The sequence below is a fragment of the Gorilla gorilla genome, chromosome 15, assembly GCF_029281585.2.
Source record: "Gorilla gorilla gorilla isolate KB3781 chromosome 15, NHGRI_mGorGor1-v2.1_pri, whole genome shotgun sequence".
NCBI lineage: Eukaryota > Metazoa > Chordata > Mammalia > Primates > Hominidae > Gorilla > Gorilla gorilla.
Window position 1 is genome coordinate 119,732,447 of NC_073239.2, and position 18,001 is coordinate 119,750,447.

At 57.6% G+C, this 18,001-nt stretch overlaps 1 protein-coding gene across 4 annotated transcripts in view; it reads left to right on the top strand.

Annotated features, from left to right (window-relative positions):
• The first annotated feature begins 15,274 nt into the window (after positions 1-15,274).
• The window catches only part of TRAF3 (TNF receptor associated factor 3), a 134,128-nt gene continuing 131,401 nt past the window's right edge, over positions 15,275-18,001 (top strand). The window contains exon 1 of one of the 4 annotated variants that reach the window (XM_055361608.2): positions 15,275-15,522. The gene's annotated coding sequence lies outside the window, so the exon portion shown is untranslated. The remainder of the gene's footprint in view (positions 15,523-18,001) is intronic. The other 3 variants (XM_055361606.2, XM_055361611.2, XM_055361613.2) reach the window with 3 other exon arrangements.

Sequence of the window (18,001 nt, forward strand, 5' to 3'; positions counted from 1 at the left end):
ATTCCTGTAATCCCAGCACTTTGGGAGGCCAAGGCGGGTGATCACGAGGTCAGGAGTTCAAGACCAGCCTGGCCAAGATGGTGAATCCCTGTCTTTACTAAAAATACAAAAAATTAGCCGGGCGTGGTGGCAGGCGCCTGTAATCCCAGCTACTCAGGAGGCTGAGGCAAAGAATTGCTTGAACCTGGGAGGCAGAGGTTGCAGTGAGCCAAGATTGCGCCACTGCACTCCAGCCTTGGTGACAGAGTGAGACTCTGTCAAGGAAAGAAAGAAAGAAGAAAGGAAGGAAGGAAGAAAGAAAGAGAAAGGAAGGGAAGGGAAAAGAAAGAAAAGAAAAGAAAAAAAAAGAAAAGAGGGAAATTGAAAGTTGGTAGTTATGGAAAATCACCTACATTGCAATCATGCACGGGATTTAACGTCTTAAAACAACTAATTAACCACAGAGGTGCAATGAGACCCCGAATTTGTGAATCCACTGATTTTTTTAAATTCTTGCTACCCAAGACAGAGAACACAGGGGATCTCTGTGTTATGGGGCTCATCAGACCCCTTTATTTAGCCTTCAGATGGGAAGCCCCACCCCACCCTGCCCTGGAAGAGCCGCCTTCTTGGGGAATTGCTTTCATGGACCCAGCTCCAGGGAAGATGGGTGGCCTGGATTCCTTCATTGCTACTCACCCAACTCAGCCCTCCAGGATCTCTCAAGGCCTTACGGCACCCCCGAGTTTGGAAATTCTACTTGTAATTGGGTTTATTAATTAGAGTTCATGCTTCAGGTGAATAAGACACAAATACAATTGGGCTGCCCCACACATAACCTGGGTAAGAAGAACAAAGTCAGAGTTGGTCATTGAAACAACTCCCAGAGACAAACAGCAGCAGGGGTTGAGAGTGGATTCTTTTTTGGGGTAGGGGCAGGAGACAGGGTCTTGCTCTGTCACCCAGGCTGGAATTCAGTGGTGCAGTCATGCTCACTACAGCTTCAATCTCCCAGGCTCAAGCGATCCTCCCACCTCGGCCTCCTGAGTAGCTGAGATCACAGGCACACGTCACCATGGCTGGCTAATTTTTAAATTTTTTATAGAGAGGGGGTCTCATTTTGTTGTCCAAGCTGGTCTCAAACTCTTGGGCTCAAGTGATCCTCCTGCTTTGGCCTCCCAAATTGCTGGAGTTACAGGCAAAAGCCGCCTCTCCTACACAAACACACACACACACACACACACACACACATTTTATATATATATAATGTATATATATAGAGAGAGCGCCAGGTTTTTGATTGGCCTGGACTGGGTGGAGGTCTGGCCTTGAGTTTCTTTCATGTTCACACTTGGTGAGGCCAGGGGGTGGCCAAAGACCCTCAGTCTTTTTCTTTTTCTTTTCTTTTTTTTCTTTTTTTTTTTGAGACAGGGTCTCAGTGTGTCACCCAGGCTGGAGTGCAGTGGTGCAGCCTTGGCTCACTGTAGCTATGACCATCTGGGCTCAAGTGATCCTCCCACCTTGGCTTCCCAAGTAGCTGGGACTACAGGCAGACACCACCATGTCCAGCTATTTATTTATTTTTGATATTTTGTAAAGACAGTCTCATTATATTGCCCAGGCTAATCTCGAACTCTTGGACTCAAGCGCTCCTCCTGCCTCGGCCTCCCAAAGTGCTGGGATTATAGGCATGAGCCATGGCCCTCGGCCAGACTCCAATCTTCAGCCCTGCAAATGCACTTCAAATTCACATATTAAATAAAGGAATCTTGCTTATTATGGCAATGAGAATTCAAGACAGGTTCCTCCAACTCTTCCAGACAGGTGGCCCTACCATAAACTTCTCCAGTGTGGACATGCCAGAGCCAGCCTCAGCTCTGAGCCCAGCCCGGGCCACAGTCCTGTGTGGGCAGTTACTTATTATGAAGCATGACACAGTGAAACTGGAGGCGTATGGATGGGACAGATGAGACTTGGGGTGGATGGCCCACTTACTCATTCACTCATTCATTCATTCACTTAGTTGAATGTTCTGAGGGCTGTCCAGGGCTTCCTACCATGGAGAGTGAGCATGGTCTCCACCCTCTCCAGGCTGTGGGCAGCCCTGGGGAGAGGGAACCAGCCAGGAGGACCAAAGCCTCTGGTAGAGAACTGGGTGGTGAGAGGAGACCTGGCATTCCCTGCTCAGGACAGTTCAGGAGCGCAAGTGAGTTGACCCATGATCATTTTTATTGACTGATTGATTGATTTAGAGACAGAGTCTCGCTCTGTCGCCTAGGCTGGAGTGTAGTGGTGCAATCTGGGCTCACTGCAACCTCTGCCTCCTGGGTCCAAGCGATTTTCCTGCCTCAGCTTCCCAAATAGCTGGGACTACAGGTGTGCATCAACATGCCTGGCTAACGTTTGTATTTTTAGTAGAGACTGGGTTTCACCATGTTGGCCAGGCTGGTCTCAAACTCCTGACCTCAAGTGATCTGCCCGCCTCGCCCTCCCAAATTGCTGGGACTACAGGCGTGAGCCACCGTGCCTGGCCCCCAGTGTTATTTTAATTATGTGGGGGTAGATATCATTTTTACCCATGGCAATTGATCATGGAGCCCAGAGTTAAGCCGCCTTTCACATACTGAGGAAAGACGGGCTGATCCTTCCACAGTATTACAGTGACAGCTTCCAAAAGACCGCCCTGTGCCTTTCTCCTGGATTATCGTGGCACCCCCCAGGACACGTTGGCCTCGTGGTCCTCACCAGCACTGGCTGTCTTCTCGAAGCTCCCTTGGGGTAGGGCAGGCCAACTTATTTCCGCTGTACAAAAGGGGAAACCCTGGGCCAGGAGGTACAGAAGTGCCTTCCTAAGAGCATACGGTTAGTCATGAGTTGAGTTCTGCTTTTTCGATTTCTGGTGGAGAATTCTCTTGCTCTAGTGATTCCTCATGGGTTCATTTTTCCTAGGGAGCTCATCACCATTATTTTTTGGAGGGCCTCTTGGCAAGAAGAGCTGGGGGCTTGTCCTCTGGTGTCCTCCATGCTCCAGGCACGAAGCCACTGTGCCAGGCCAGGGGCCCATTTAGGGGTGGATATCATGGGTTTATCATGAATTTGCCTGAAGTTCAACAGATATTTATTGGCTGGAAGAAAGTGGAGATTAACTAGAAGGTTACTTTTGATAGAATACAAGCTGTCAATCAAACTTTACAGTGGCCGCCCCCTCTCAGAGTAAAACCAAAGTCCTGTCAGGACCCAAAAAGCCATGGATGGCCGGCTCCCCACACCCCTACCCCACCCTCGTGTCTATCCTCCGCGCCTCTCTCCCCGCGCACAGGCTGCAGGCACACTGGCCTCGAGGAGGGCTCACCAATTTCAGGGCCTCTGGCCAGGCTGTTCCCTCCGCCTGGGCGCTCTCCCTACTGGTCCTGCGGGTCTGCCCCCTTCTCTCAGGTCTACATTCACAGGGTACCTCCTCCACTGCCCTCCCTGGCCTCTTGGAAATGCACTCTTTGTCCAGAATCACCCCTCTTGGCTCTGACTGGAAGGAAGAGGGGAGAAGGCACACAGATACCTGGGGAGGAGTGTTCTGGGCAGAGGGAACAGCAGGTGCCAGGGCTGTGAGGAGCGACTCAGCATGGGTCCACTAAGACTTCCTGGAGGCCAGCGTGATGGAGCAGGTGATCGAGGGGAAGCACAGGGCCTGAGGTGACCATCACGGTCCCCATGGCTCTTCCGGGGACTCCACCACTGTGAGCAGCTCAGCCAAAGCTGCCCTTCGGGAACAGCAGTGACGTGGCCAGAGCCACCTTGGCACACAGACCATGCTCCGTGAGTGCCACGTGCCGTTTTCTCTCCACTGGTTCTGAAGTGGAGTTTTTAAAAAAGGACTAGAGATGTTTCTATGGCATTTGGAGTTGACATTGAACAAACCTAATATGTATCCATTTAAAAACTAGATCAGCACTTTGAGAGGCCGACGCAGGCGGATCACTGGGGTCAGGAGCTCGAGACCAGCCTGGCCAGCATGGTGAAACCCCGTCTCTACTAAAAATACAAAAATTAGCCAGGCGCCGTGGCAGGCATCTGTAATCCCAGCTACTTGGGAGGCTGAGGCAGGAGAATCACTTGAACCCACGAGGTGGAGGTTGCAGTAAGCCAAGATCACACCACTGCACTCCAGCCTGGGTGACAGAGGGAGACTCCGTCTAAACAACAACAACATCAAGCCAGGCACAGTGGCTCACACCTGTAATTCTAGCATTTTGGGAGGCAGAGGCAGGCAGATCATTTGAAGCCAGGAGTTCGAGATCACCCTGACCACCATGGCAAAATCCCCCATCTCTACTAAAAAAAAAAAAAAAATAGGTGTGGTGGCGCACATGGGAGGTGGAGGTTGCAGTGAGCCAAGATCGTGCCACTGCACTCCAGCCTGGGCAACAGAGTGAGACCCTGTCTCAAATAAACAAACCAGATCAATAGGGCCTGCCTATTGGGCACCCACCATCACTTCTGTGGCAGCCACCAGATGAAGGGCGATGCCCCATCGCCCCCTTGCTCTGCCTCAGGGGCGGAGGCACCTAATGGTTTCCAGTGTTTGGTGTTATTCCTCTTGAAGAGTCCCAGATGTGGGGTCACTGGGTTGAGAGGGATTCGCCTCTGTTTTGAGCACTCAGGACGCTTGTGTTATCAGTTGCTGTCCACAGCTGCGTGCCGATTTTCACTCCCCCAGCTCCCACTTGCTGGAACCGAGAGTCAACTGTGGTCTGTTCATGACACGAGATAATGTCCCATGGTGGTTCAAATTTGCCTGATGTTCAACAGATGTTTATTGGCTGGAAGAAAGTGAAGATCAAATATGAGGTAGTTTTGATAGAATACAAGCTGTCAATCAAACTTTACAGTGGGTGCCCTATCTCAGACCAAAGTCCTGTCAGGACCCAAAAGGCCATGGATGTCCGGCTCCCCATGCCCCCACCCCACCCTCGTGTCTATCCTTCACGCCTCTCTCCCTGCGCATGGGCTGCAGGCACATTGGCCTCACGGAGTGCTCACCGACTACGGGGCCTCTGGCCGGGCCGTTCCCTCTGCCTGGGCGCTCTCCCCGCTGGTCCTGTGGATCTGCCTCCTTCTCTCGGGTCTACATTCACAGGGCACCTCCTCTGCCGCCTTCCCTGGCCTCTCCCTCCAAGCCTCCGCTCTCCCTCCCCTGCCACTACTTTCTCTGTAGCTCTCATAGATTCACTTGTGGTGATCTGTTCTATCTCCACCCACGAGAAAGTAAGCTCCGAAAGGCCAGGCGTGCAGTTGGTTTTGTGCTGGTGGACAGCTGGGGGGTGGGGCATGCCCAGCAAGCAGCTCTGGACTGAATAAGCATGGGGAAGGTGGGAGGGGTCGCTTCCGTCCCGCAGCCTGTGACCCTGCAGACTTGTCCTCAGCCTCAGGGGATGAGGGAGGGTACCGCATCTGCCTCTGTTCATGGTGGGATGCATAGTGCAATGTTGACAAATTAGATAATTTCTGTACTTTTCAAACATTTCGTTTCATTAATCCGAGACTTAATTTGGACCCAATAATTTCGCCCCTCCTAATTTCCAATGTGCAGGGAGGACCAGGGCTCACTTCTTTGGCTGTTGCCACATGCGATGAGTTGGGCCCTCCAAGGACCCGCCAACCACTGGCTTTGCTGGCTGAGTGGAGCGGGCTGCTGAGGGCTGGGGCTGAGTTGCTCCAGATTAGGTTGGGGTTGGGGGCCACAGAGGGGCTATTCTGAGCCTGCAGTTCGGGGACAGTGATGAGACAGAGCGGTGCGGCCTCTGAATGGGATTTTAAGGAAGGCATGAGGTGTTCACAGTGGGCTTCGTGAGTTTTGCTTCATCCCAATCCTCTTCCCAGTCTCCTATGATGCCTTCAGCAGAAGATGCTTTTTATTTATTTTTTATTTTTTATTTTTTATTTTTATTTTTTATTGATCATTCTTAGGTGTTTCTTGCAGAGGGGGATTTGGCAGGGTCACAGGACAATAGTGGAGGGAAGGTCAGCAGATAAACAAGTGAACAAAGTTCTCTGGTTTTCCTAGGCAGAGGACCTTGCGGCCTTCCGCAGTGTTTGTGTCCCTGGGTACTTGAGATTAGGGAGTGGTGATGACTCTTAAGGAGCATGCTGCCTTCAAGCATCTGGTTAACAAAGCACATCTTGCACCGCCCTTAATCCATTCAACCCTGAGTGGATACAGCACATGTTTCAGAGAGCACAGGGTTGGGGGTAAGGTCACAGATCAACAGGATCCCAAGGCAGAAGAATTTTTCTTAGTACAGAACAAAATGAAGTCTCCCATGTCTACCTCTTTCCACACAGACACGGCAACCCTCCGATTTCCCAATCTTTTCCCCACCTTTCTCCCCTTTCTATTCCACAAAACTGCCATTGTCTTCATGGCCCGTTCTCAATGAGCTGTTGGGTACACCTCCCAGACGGGGTGGTGGCCGGGCAGAGGGGCTCCTCACTTCCCAGTAGGGGCGGCCGGGCAGAGGCGCCCCTCACCTCCCGGACGGGGTGGCTGGCCGGGCGGGGGGCTGACCCCCCCCACCTCCCTCCTGGACGGGTTGGCTGGCCGGGCGGGGGGCTGACCCCCCCACCTCCCTCCCGGACAGGGCGGCTGGCCAGGCGGGAGGGCTGACCCCCCCACCTCCCACCCAGACGGGGCGGCTGGCCGGGCGGGGGGCTGACCCCCCCACCTCCCTCCCGGACGGGGCGGCTGGCCGGGCAGAGGGGCTCCTCACTTCCCAGTAGGGGCGGCCGGGCAGAGGCGCCCCTCACCTCCCGGACGGGGCGGCTGGCCAGGCGGGGGGCTAACCCCCCCAACCCCCTCCCAGATGGGGCAGCTGGCCGGGCAGGGGGCTGACACCCCCACCTCCCTCCCGGACGGGGCGGCTGGCCGGGTGGGGGGCTGACCCCCCCACCTCCCTCCCGGACGGGGCGGCTGGCCGGGCAGAGGGGCTCCTCACTTCCCAGTAGGGGTGGCTGGGCAGAGGCGCCCCTCACCTCCCGGACGGGGGCGGCTGGCCAGGCGGGGGGGTAACCCCCCCCACCTCCCTCCCGGACGGGGCGGCTGGCCGGGCAGGGGGCTGACCCCCCCACCTCCCTCCCGGACGGGGCGGCTGGCCGGGCGGGGGGCTGACCCCCCCACCTCCCTCCCGGACGGGGCGGCTGGCCAGGCGGGAGGGCTGACCCCCCCACCTCCCACCCAGACGGGGCGGCTGGCCGGGCGGGGGGCTGACCCCCCCACCTCCCTCCCGGACGGGGCGGCTGGCCGGGCAGAGGGGCTCCTCACTTCCCAGTAGGGGCGGCCGGGCAGAGGCGCCCCTCACCTCCCGGACGGGGCGGCTGGCCAGGCGGGGGGCTAACCCCCCCACCCCCCTCCCAGATGGGGCAGCTGGCCGGGCAGGGGGCTGACACCCCCACCTCCCTCCCGGACGGGGCGGCTGGCCGGGTGGGGGGCTGACCCCCCCACCTCCCTCCCGGACAGGGCGGCTGGCCAGGCGGGAGGGCTGACTCCCCCACCTCCCACCCAGACGGGGCGGCTGGCCGGGCAGGGGGCTGACCCCCCACCTCCCTCCCGGACGGGGCGGCTGGCCGGGCAGAGGGGCTCCTCACTTCCCAGTAGGGGCGGCCGGGCAGAGGCGCCCCTCACTTCCCCGACGGGGCGGCTGGCCGGGCGGGGGGCTGACCCCCCCACCTCCCTCCCGGACGGGGCGGCTGGCCGGGCAGAGGGGCTCCTCACTTCCCAGTAGGGGCGGCCGGGCAGAGGCGCCCCTCACCTCCCCGACGGGGCGGCTGGCCGGGCGGGGGGCTGACCCCCCCACCTCCCTCCCGGACGGGGCAGCTGGCCGGGCAGAGGGGCTCCTCACTTCCCAGTAGGGGCGGCCGGGCAGAGGCGCCCCTCACCTCCCGGACGGGGCGGCTGGCCAGGTGGGGGGCTAACCCCCCCACCCCCCTCCCAGATGGGGCAGCTGGCCGGGCAGGGGGCTGACACCCCCACCTCCCTCCCGGACGGGGCGGCTGGCCGGGTGGGGGGCTGACCCCCCCACCTCCCTCCCGGACGGGGCGGCTGGCCGGGCAGAGTGGCTCCTCACTTCCCAGTAGGGGCGGCCGGGCAGAGGCGCCCCTCACCTCCCGAACGGGGGCGGCTGGCCAGGCGGGGGGTAACCCCCCCACCTCCCTCCCGGACGGGGCGGCTGGCCGGGCAGGGGGCTGACCCCCCCACCTCCCTCCCGAACGGGGCGGCTGGCCGGGCGGGGGGCTGACCCCCCCACCTCCCTCCCGGACGGAGCGGCTGGCCGGGCAGAGGGACTCCTCACTTCCCAGTAGGGGTGGCCAGGCAGAGGTGCCCCTCACCTCCCGGACGGGGTGGCTGGCCGGGTGGGGGGCTGACCCCCCCACCTCCCTCCCGGATGAGGTGGCTGCCGGGCGGAGACGCTCCTCACTTCCCAGACGGGGTGGCTGCTGGGCGGAGGGGCTCCTCACTTCTCAGACGGGGTGGCTGCCGGGCGGAGGGGCTGCTCACTTCTCAGACGGGGCGGTTGCCAGGCAGAGGGTCTCCTCACTTCTCAGACGGGGCGGCCGGGCAGAGACGCTCCTCACATCCCGGACGGGGCGGCAGGGCAGAGGTGCTCCCCACATCTCAGACGATGGGCGGCCGGGCAGAGACGTTCCTCACTTCCTAGATGGGATGGCGGCCGGGAAGAGACGCTCCTCACTTTCCAGACTGGGAAGCCAGGCAGAGGGGCTCCTCACATCCCAGACAATGGGCGGCCAGGCGGAGACGCTCCTCGCTTCCCAGAATGGGGGGCGGCCGGGCAGAGGCTGCAATCTCGGCTCTTTGGGAGGCCAAGGCAGGCGGCTGGGAGGTGGTTGTAGCGAGCCGAGATCACGCCACTGCACTCCAGCATGGGCGCCATTGAGCACCGAGTTAACGAGACTCCGTCTGCAATCCCGGCACCTCGGGAGGCCGAGGCTGGCAGATCACTCGCGGTTAGGAGCTGGAGACCAGCCCGGCCGACACAGCGAAACCCCGTCTCCACCAAAAAAATACGAAAACCAGTCAGGCGTGGCGGCGCGCGCCTGCAATCGCAGGCACTGGGCAGGCTGAGGCAGGAGAATCAGGCAGGGAGGTTGCAGTGAGCTGAGATGGCAGCAGTACCGTCCAGCTTTGGCTCGGCATCAGAGGGAGACCGTGGAAAGAGAGGGAGAGGGAGAGGCAGAGGGAGAGGCAGAGGGAGAGGGAGAGGGAGACGGAGAGGGAGAGGGAGAGGGAGAGGGAGAGGGAGAGGGAGAGGGAGAGGGAGAGGGAGACCGTGGGGAGAGGGAGAGGGAGAGGGAGAGGGAGAGGGAGAGGGAGAGGGAGAGGGAGAGGGAGAGGGAGAGGGAGAGGGAGAGCAAGATGCTTTTTCTTAGGAGTATGATGGAGTTGGATCTATTTTGAGAAGGCATTAAAGGTCGAGGTGGGCCAGGTGCGGTGGCTCACGCCTGTAATCCCAGCACTTTGGCAGGCCGAGGTGAGTGGATCACCTGAGGCGAGGAGTTTGAGACCAGCCTGACCAACATGGTCAATCCCCGTCTCTACTAAAAAAATACAAAAATTAGCCAGGCGTGGTGGCGGGCACCTGTAATCCCAGCTACTCAAGAGGCTGAGGCAGGAGAATGGCCTGAACCTGGGAGGCTGAGGTTGCAGTGAGCTGAGATCATGCCATTTGCACTCCAGTCTGGGCAACAGAGCGAGACTCCGTCCCAAAAATAAAGGAAAGAAAGAAAGGAAGGAAGGAAGGAAAGAAGGAAGGAAGGAAGGTCGGTCGAGATGGGCGTGAGGCTCCAGGCAAAGCTGCCTGTAGGATGCCAGCCACGTCCAAGATTCATGTTCTCCCAAAAGATTTCGGGAAAATGCCAGAGATGTGTGTGTGTGTGCGTGTGTGTGCATACAAATCCCAGAATGGGTTCCCTAAAATGAGGATGGCTGGGGGCAGTGGCTCACGCCTGTAATCCCAGCACTTTGGGAGGCTGAGAAATGAGGATCATTTGAGCCCAGGAATTCCAGACCAGCCTGGGCAACGTAGAGGGACCCTGTCTCTACAAAAAAATAAAAGTAGTTGGGCATATGGTGACACACATGGTGACACACACTTGTGTTTTCAGCTATTCAGGAGGGTGAAGAGGGAGGACTGCCTGAGCCTGGGAGGTCAAGTCTACCGTGAGCTATGATTGCACCACTGCACTCCAACCTGGGTGACAGAGTGAGACCCTGTCCCAGAAAAAAAAAAAAAGGGTATCTTCATCTCCCTGAGTGGTCCACGGAGAAAATCAGAACTGGTTTTCTTCTAATTGATTGTTATTATTATTATTTTTGAGACAGAGTCTGGCTCTGTCACCCAGGCTGGAGTGTGGTGGCACAATCTTGGCCCACTGCAACCTCCGCCTCCCATGTTCAAGCGATTCTCCTGCCGCAGCCTCCCAAGTAGCTGGATTACAGGCGCGGGCCACCACGCCCAGCTAATTTTTTGTATTTTTAGTAGAGATGAGGTTTCACCATGTTGGTCAGGCTGGTTTTGAACTCCTGACCTCAAGTGATCTGCCCGCCTGGGCCTCGCAAAGTGCTAGGATTACAGGCATGAGCTACAGTGCCCGGCCTCTGATTAATTATTTTTATTTTGATTTTTTTGTAGAGACGAGATCTCATCGTGTTGCCCAGGCTGGTCTCAAACTCCTGGCCTCAAGCGATCCTCCTGCCTCAGCCTCCCAAAGTGCTGGGATTACAGGTGTGAGCCAGCTCGCCCGCTAGAACTGTTTTTCTGTGGCCGGGGACCCCAGCCTCTCACCTTCCCTGTCATCACTGCCCTCTCCTCCCCTCTCGAATATCCCGCGTGAGGGGTTTGCACACCCACGCCCATCTCGACCTTCCTTCCTTCTTTCCTTCCTTCCCTCCTTTCTTTCCTTCCTTCCTTCCCTCCTTTCTTTCTTTCCTTTATTTTTGAGACGGAGTCTCACTCTGTTGCCCAGGCTGGAGTGCGATGGCGTGATCTCGGCTCACTACAACCTCAGCCTCCCAGGTTCAGGCCATTCTCCTGCCTCAGCCTCTTGAGTAGCTGGGATTACAGGTGCCCGCCACCATGCCTGGCTTGCTCTGCCTCCCCACCCCCATTTCCTCTGCATTTGTTTACAAGCATCCCTGGCCAGAGAAGGGCACCAGCAGCTTGCTTCTTTGCTGGCGACCTCTGCTGTCAGCCAGGGTCTACTTCAAGGACAAGATGGGCTTCCCAGCCCAGCTGCCCCAGTGTGCACTCACGACAGAGCGGGGTGCTTTGGCGCCACGACCACCCCAGCTCCCTGAACCCCCTTCGACATCTTCAGCAGCTCTTTCAGTCTAAAATGGTGTTTTCAAACTTCAGGTCATGAATCAAAAGTAAGCTTAAAGGGTAATGGCCACCATTAAAAAATAAACAGAATGGAAAATATCGGAGGGCGCTGCAGGTTTGAGATGATCTGTTGTTACGTGTGTGTACACACACAGGTTATGAACAACTGGGTTACCATGTAAAATGTATTCAAAGGTTCAGAAGCCACTTGTTGGAACAATTAGTAAAACTGTGATTCTACCGTGCATCAGGGTCCGCCCCCCAAGGCTGGGCACAGTGGCTCACACCTGTAATCCCAGCACTTTGGGAGGTTGAGGTGGGCGGATCACCTGAGGTCAGGAGTTCAAGACCAGCCTGGCTAACATGGTGAAACCCTGTTTCTTTTTTTTTTTGGGGAGGGAGTCTCGCTCTTTCACCCAGGCCGGACTCTTTTGCCCAGGCTGGACTGCAGTGGCGCTATCTCTATCTCTGCTCACTGCAAGCTCCGCCTCCCGGGTTCACGCCATTCTCCTCCCTCAGCCTCCCGAGTAGCTAGGACCACAGGTGCCTGCCACCGCACCCGGCTAATTTTTTGTATTTTTAGAAGAGACGGGGTTTCACTGTGTTAGCCAGGATGGTCTCGATCTCCTGACCTCGTGATCTGCCCGCCTCGGCCTCCCAAAGTGCTGGGATGACAGGTGTGAGCCACCGCACCTGGCCGTGAAACCCCGTTTCTACTAAAGATACAAAAAATTAGCCAAGCGTGGTGGTGTGTGCCTGTAATTCCAGCTACTCAGGAGGCTGAAGCAGGAGAATGGCTTGAACCTGGGAGGTGCAGGTTCCAGTGAGCTGAGATCGTGCCATTGCATGCCAGCTTGGACAACAAGAGTGAAACTCCATCTCAAAATAAAATAAAACAAAACAAATCAAAACCAAGGCCCCCACCCCCCACCCCCAGGCCACGTGTAGCATGTTTGAGTGAGAGAAGTTGCCAGCGCCCTTCAGCCCAAGTTGACCCACAGAGGCCAGTGGTTTTTGTGTGGGAAGGCGCCACCTGAGGCACAGACCATCACATTCAGGGAGAGTTATAAGAAAACCCCTTTCCTAGCCCCAAAGCCCCCGGCACTCTGCCACGAATACCTTTTCCTTCTCACTGAAAGACAAACAGGATGGCCCTCTGAGCTGTTGCATGTCTGTGAGTCACTTGAGTATCTGCATGCACTTCTCCAAAAATGCAGCAAGCAGAACATGTAATGCTACATCAACTCCTGTGAGAAATGCGTCCAAAGATGGTGTCGGTTTGTTGTTGGACGTTGCCATAGGGAACAGAGATCTGCCTTTGAAGTACAGCGAGGAGAGAGCTCTCCTTCCTGCCCATCACTGCTGCCCTGTGGCTCTAACTGCAGGGGCGAGAACACCCACCCCCAACCCCCAAAGCAGTTGCCCTGCTTGGGGCAAACTTCTTTGTCCTGTCCCCTTTCAATTCCCCACAGCAGAGGATCTTCAGAACTGCTCAATTGGAGAAGAAAAAGGAGGAGGAGGGGAGGGAGAGAAAGGGAGGGAATAAGTCTCACCAGCAGAGGGCTCAGCCTGGTTGTGCCTGACTTCATTCTGAATGTTGCTTTCTAATGCTAGGCTGGAGCATGAAACGAGCCGCAGAAAACCCTCTCATGGGTCTTTGGACCTTCTGCCTTGCTTCTTCTTTTCTTTTCTTTAATTATTTATTTATTTTTATTTTTTTTGAGACAGGGTCTCGCTCTGTTGCCCAGACTGGAGTCCAGTGGTGCCATCATGGCTCACAGCAGCTTCAACCTCATGGACTCAAGCGATCCTCCCGCCTCAGCCTCCCAAAGTGCTGGGACCACAGGCATGAGCCACCATCCTACTTTTTTTTTTTTTTTTCCCAGACAGAGTCTCGCTGGATAAGTCGCCCAGATAGGAGTGCAATGGCACAATCTCAGCTCACTGCAACCTCCGCCTCCTGGGTTCAAGTGATTCTCTTGCCTCAACCTCCCGGGTAGCTGGGATTACAGGCACACTCCACCACACCCGGCTGATTTTTGTATTTTTAGTAGAGACGTGGTTTCACCACGTTGGCCAGGCTGGTCTCGAACTCCTGACCTCAGGTGACTTGCCTGCCCGCGGCCTCCCAAAGTGCTGCAATTGCAGGTGTGAGCCACCATGCCCGGTCCATGTCCTGCTTCTTTTAAAACAACCAAAAATAGTCCAGCCTAGGAAAGGGAGTCTTCCCTGATTTTGGCAAAGTTAAACCAGGCCATAGGTAACACACAGCATAAGGCAGGCGTTGGGAGTGGGCCCCAGTCGACAGGGTGCCAGGACTGTGGGCTAAGCAGGGCTGGGGACATGGGAGGCCTCAGTGCCTGGGCTATGGGAAGTGGTTGGGACCCTGAGCCTGAGGTCAGTAACATCCCAACTCCCGACAGGCAAGAAAGGGCACCTGAGGCTCCCAAGGGGAGTCCACCATGGGGGTGGGGGAGACCGCTGGAGTCCAGAGGTCCCTGTGAGGGACGGCCAAGGCGAGCCTGTCACCTCTAAAGAGCTGTGCCTGTGGTGCAGACGGGGGTGCCACTGTGGCCTGGTGAGTGTGGCTGTAGAACAAGCATCTGTTGGGCTAATGGAGCCAGAGACATGGTCCAATGTCTCTGATGTCCAGAGAGACCTCCAGCAGCCAGGTCGGACTATCTGGGGTTCTGGAACGTTCCATGGGTGAAGCTGTAGGAGGAGATGCTGGACTTCCTGCCTCCACTCACATGAGTCACTGGAGCAATACAAGAAGGCAGAGTGGCCTTGGCTACTCACACTGGTCTCAGCTCTGGGGTAGGGCTCTTTATAAGCCTTCTTGAGAAGTGAAAAATGCAAAGTCCTTTCTGTCTCCTCACCACTGACTTGCAAACTCCAGCGAAGGCCTCACCCCTCAGCTGGCCCAGAGCCTCCCAGAAGCCCTCCCTTCGCTTCCCACCTCGCCAGGCCCAGCCAGGCTGGGTGCCGCCTTGGTGGGCCTAGGTGAATCACTGATACACCACTGATGCCTTTGGGGCACAAGTCAGAGGCCTCGGGAGAAATGCGCAGGCCCCAGCGGCCTGGTGGAGGGTGCAGGGGGCGCAGGGGCAGCCAGGACCGCCGAGGACGCTGGAGGCACGTGGCAAACTGGCTACCCTGTCCACCCGTGAGCAAGACACCACTCCGGGGGCGTGGGAGGGTCCAAGGGAGGGAAAAAGGAAAGTGCCACGAAACTAATGTGGAGCCCTGCCCTCTGCATGCGAAAGGGGCCCCACGGCCTGAGTCACCCTCAGCCCCACCTGCGTGTGCGCGAGGGTGCGTGGCCTGGTACGCGTGCGCACGGTGTTGGTGAGCGTGTGTGTGCGTGTCCGCGTGAGGGGAATGTGACCGTCGTGTATGCGTCCGCGACAGTGCGGGGGGCCGCATATCGGACCCGTGCGTGTGCGTAGGGGTCGCGTGTGGCCATGGGCACACGGGCGTGCACGCACGGGGGCTGCGTATGCTGGTGTGGGGGGTGCGGGCGAGGTGGCCGCGGGGAGGAGCGGCGCCAGCACTTCTCGGCCCCCACGCGGCCTGCGTGGCTTTTTGACCCGGAAAGGCGGGGACGCGGGGACGCGCGGCGGCGGGGGCGCGGCGGGGGCGGCGCAGAGCGAGGAGGCCCGCGGGGCGCGCGGCGGGGACAGGAGGGAGGCGGGGGGCGCCCGGGGCCGTCCCCGCCCTGCGCCGCGGCGCCGCCGTTGCTAAGGCCGGGCGGGCGGCCGCCGGGCGCCAGGGCCCTTAGCAACGGGTCGCGGGCGCGCGCGGGGGCCGGCGGGCGCGTGGGGCCGGCGGCGCTCGCGGGCTCCTGCCGCTCCCACGCGCGCGGGCGGCGGGGGCGGGGCGGCGGGCGCGCCGGGGATTTCCAGCGCGCGAGAGGAAGTGCCTGCGCGGGGCTGCGTGAGGGAGCGAGGGAGCGAGGGAGCGCGGCGCGGCCGCCGCGTGCGCGAGCCGGGGTTGCAGCCCAGCCGGGACTTTCCAGCCGGCGGCAGCCGCGGCGGCCGCCGGCTCTTCCCCGCCCCCCGCCATGGGGCAGCCCGGGGAGCAGAACGCTGCGGACCGCGGCGGAGGACGCGCCCGGCGCCCCTGAGGCGGCCGAACGGCGACGGACCGCGAGGTAAGGGGCCGCGGCGGGCGGGCGGGCCTCCGGCGCGCGGCCGGGCGCCTCCATCCCCGTCGCCTCCATCCCGCGCCCTGGGCGGCGGGGCCCGGGGGCCTCGGGGCTGCCCGGCGCGGGCCCGGCGCGGCGCAGGCCCGGCCCGTCCCGGCGGCGACGGCGGGGCGCGGCTTCAGCCTGGCCCCGCGCCCCAGCCGGGCTGCCTCCCGCCTCCGGACGCCTCAACTTCGGCAAACTTTGTCTGGGAGGCCGGGCTGGGGGCCCGAGGGGGCCGGGGCGCCCGCAGCTTTTCAGGAAACGGGGCGCGCAGGCCTCGCCACGGCCGTGACCCCCGCTGGCGTTGAGGACCCGGCACCCCGCGGGGCCGCGGGTTTCACGCGGGGGGACGGGCGGCTCAGGGGCTGCGTGGCCGAGCGCGCTGCCCGGGCCGGCCGGGGGGGCCCGGGCGTTATTGGAAAGTTGGTCCTGAGTCATTCCGCCTCAGAGGCGCCTCCGACCGCTTGGCGGGCGGCGCGGGGGTCCGGGTATGGGCAGAGGGCGCGAATCCCCCTCGCGCGGCCGCCGAGGGCCGGCGACTCCCGGGGCACCGGGCGGCTCCTGGCCGCGGGCTCTGCGTCTTCCCCGCGGGCGCCAGGCGGCTCTCGGCGGGCTGGCCGGTTCCACGCCGCCAGCCAGCCCCGTGTGGGGACTTCGGTCTAGTATTTGGACCCGAGGAGATAATTCTGTGTGGAAAATTCTCTCCCTTCGGTTGGAAACAGTAACAAACTGGAAACGGATGAGGTGTTATGGACGTGCTTGGAAATGCAAGAAACCTTCAGATTACGAGCCGTTGACGGGACCAGTTGTATTTCACATTTTTCGAATTAAGCTCAGAATCAGTTTTCAGAATGACATGTGATGCGTGGTGTGTGTGCCTGTGTGTGTGTATGGATATAATTCATTCATTTTTGTGGCGTCAGAAAGGTTATGTCGAGCGTTGTAGCGGCTTCTTAATTTACATTCACAGCATACAACTGAAGAGGAGCCATTATTTATTTTTTTTCCCAGCATTTGCTGCGACTACACACTGCCGGAGCGTTTGGAAATGTTGTTTGCTGTTACCCTGTATGTGTCTATAAAATTCTTACTGTAGGGAATGGCCAAGTGGACCATCAGTTCGTCCTGAGATCTTCTCATGTCTCTCACGTCTTTGAAAATGGCCTGTGAACAGACTGCATCATATGTAGGATGTCTGGCAAAATAGTGTACAGCGTTTTCTCAAATGAGAGGAAATGTGTACCTTTTCGCCGCGTTGTGACAGTGTAAATGTTAAGAATTAGTCTAAAGATGAAAATTCTTTGGCCAAAACAAGATAAGCCTTATCGATATGAAAACTGGAAAACATCACATGGGACTGGAAATCCTGTGAGTGGGTACTCATGACGGAAACCCTGACAGACCTTGGATTCCAGCATCGCTGGTGAAAATCAGACCTTATCATGGATAAGGGTTAAGATGTAAGGTGTCTCACCCAGACGTCATCTGTTCCAGCTGTCAATGCAGAAGCCAGGAAAGGAGAGAGAGCTGGCCAGGGAGAATTCCAGCTTTTTTTTTGTTTTGTTTTTTTTTTTGACATTCATGTGAATTTCTCTGCGAGGGGAAAGAAGACCAATTATTTTCCTTGGATGCTGTCCCTTCTTTTGGAATTAATAAGATGGCTTCACTCAGTGAGAGGCTGTAAAGACATTTCACTGGAAACAGGCAGTAACAGTGGCCAGTTGTTTCTGTTAATACCATCAAAATATCCCTACTCTTGTTTGTGCCTTGAAGAAAGTCCTTCATTTAACTGAGACATCTGAGCCTGCGTTGCGGATTCTCATTCTCTAAATACTCCTGCAAGAATCCCTTTAATTTTAAACTGTGCAACTCAAGAAGGACCTTTCTAGGGTATTGTCAGGATACGTATGCTAATGATATTGTCAGGTTAGATGAGAATGATTGATCACTCCCTTAAAATCCTTTTTTATGATGTTAAAGCTGTACTTTAAGAAAGATAAAACTGCCACTGTGGCGTTGCAAGTCTGAGCTAGCTCAAGCAAACAAAGGAAATTGCGTTAAATTTGCCCAGCTCTATTTTCTCATCTTCATATAGCAAGACTCTCCAAACAGCAAGTGATCTAACCTATCAAGTATTATTATGCAATAGCTGAATTTCCTTGCAATGGTCAGTTTAAAGAACTGTTAACTTAGCAGAGGCGACATCTCATGGCCAAGGCCCTCAGGGTCCACTCCATGGAATCAGGACCCCTTGCTGCTGCTTTGCGAGTGTTCATGGAGGAAGAAAAATCACTTGGTGTTCTTTTTTTGCATGGAGGAGCCATAATAACTGACTTCAGATACAGAGAAAGTGGGAAGAGTGAGAAAGAAGGAGGTGAGGCCAGAGGATTTGGAAGGCTACCAGAGAGAGGCAGCCGAGGCCTGATTGTGGAAATGATGCTTA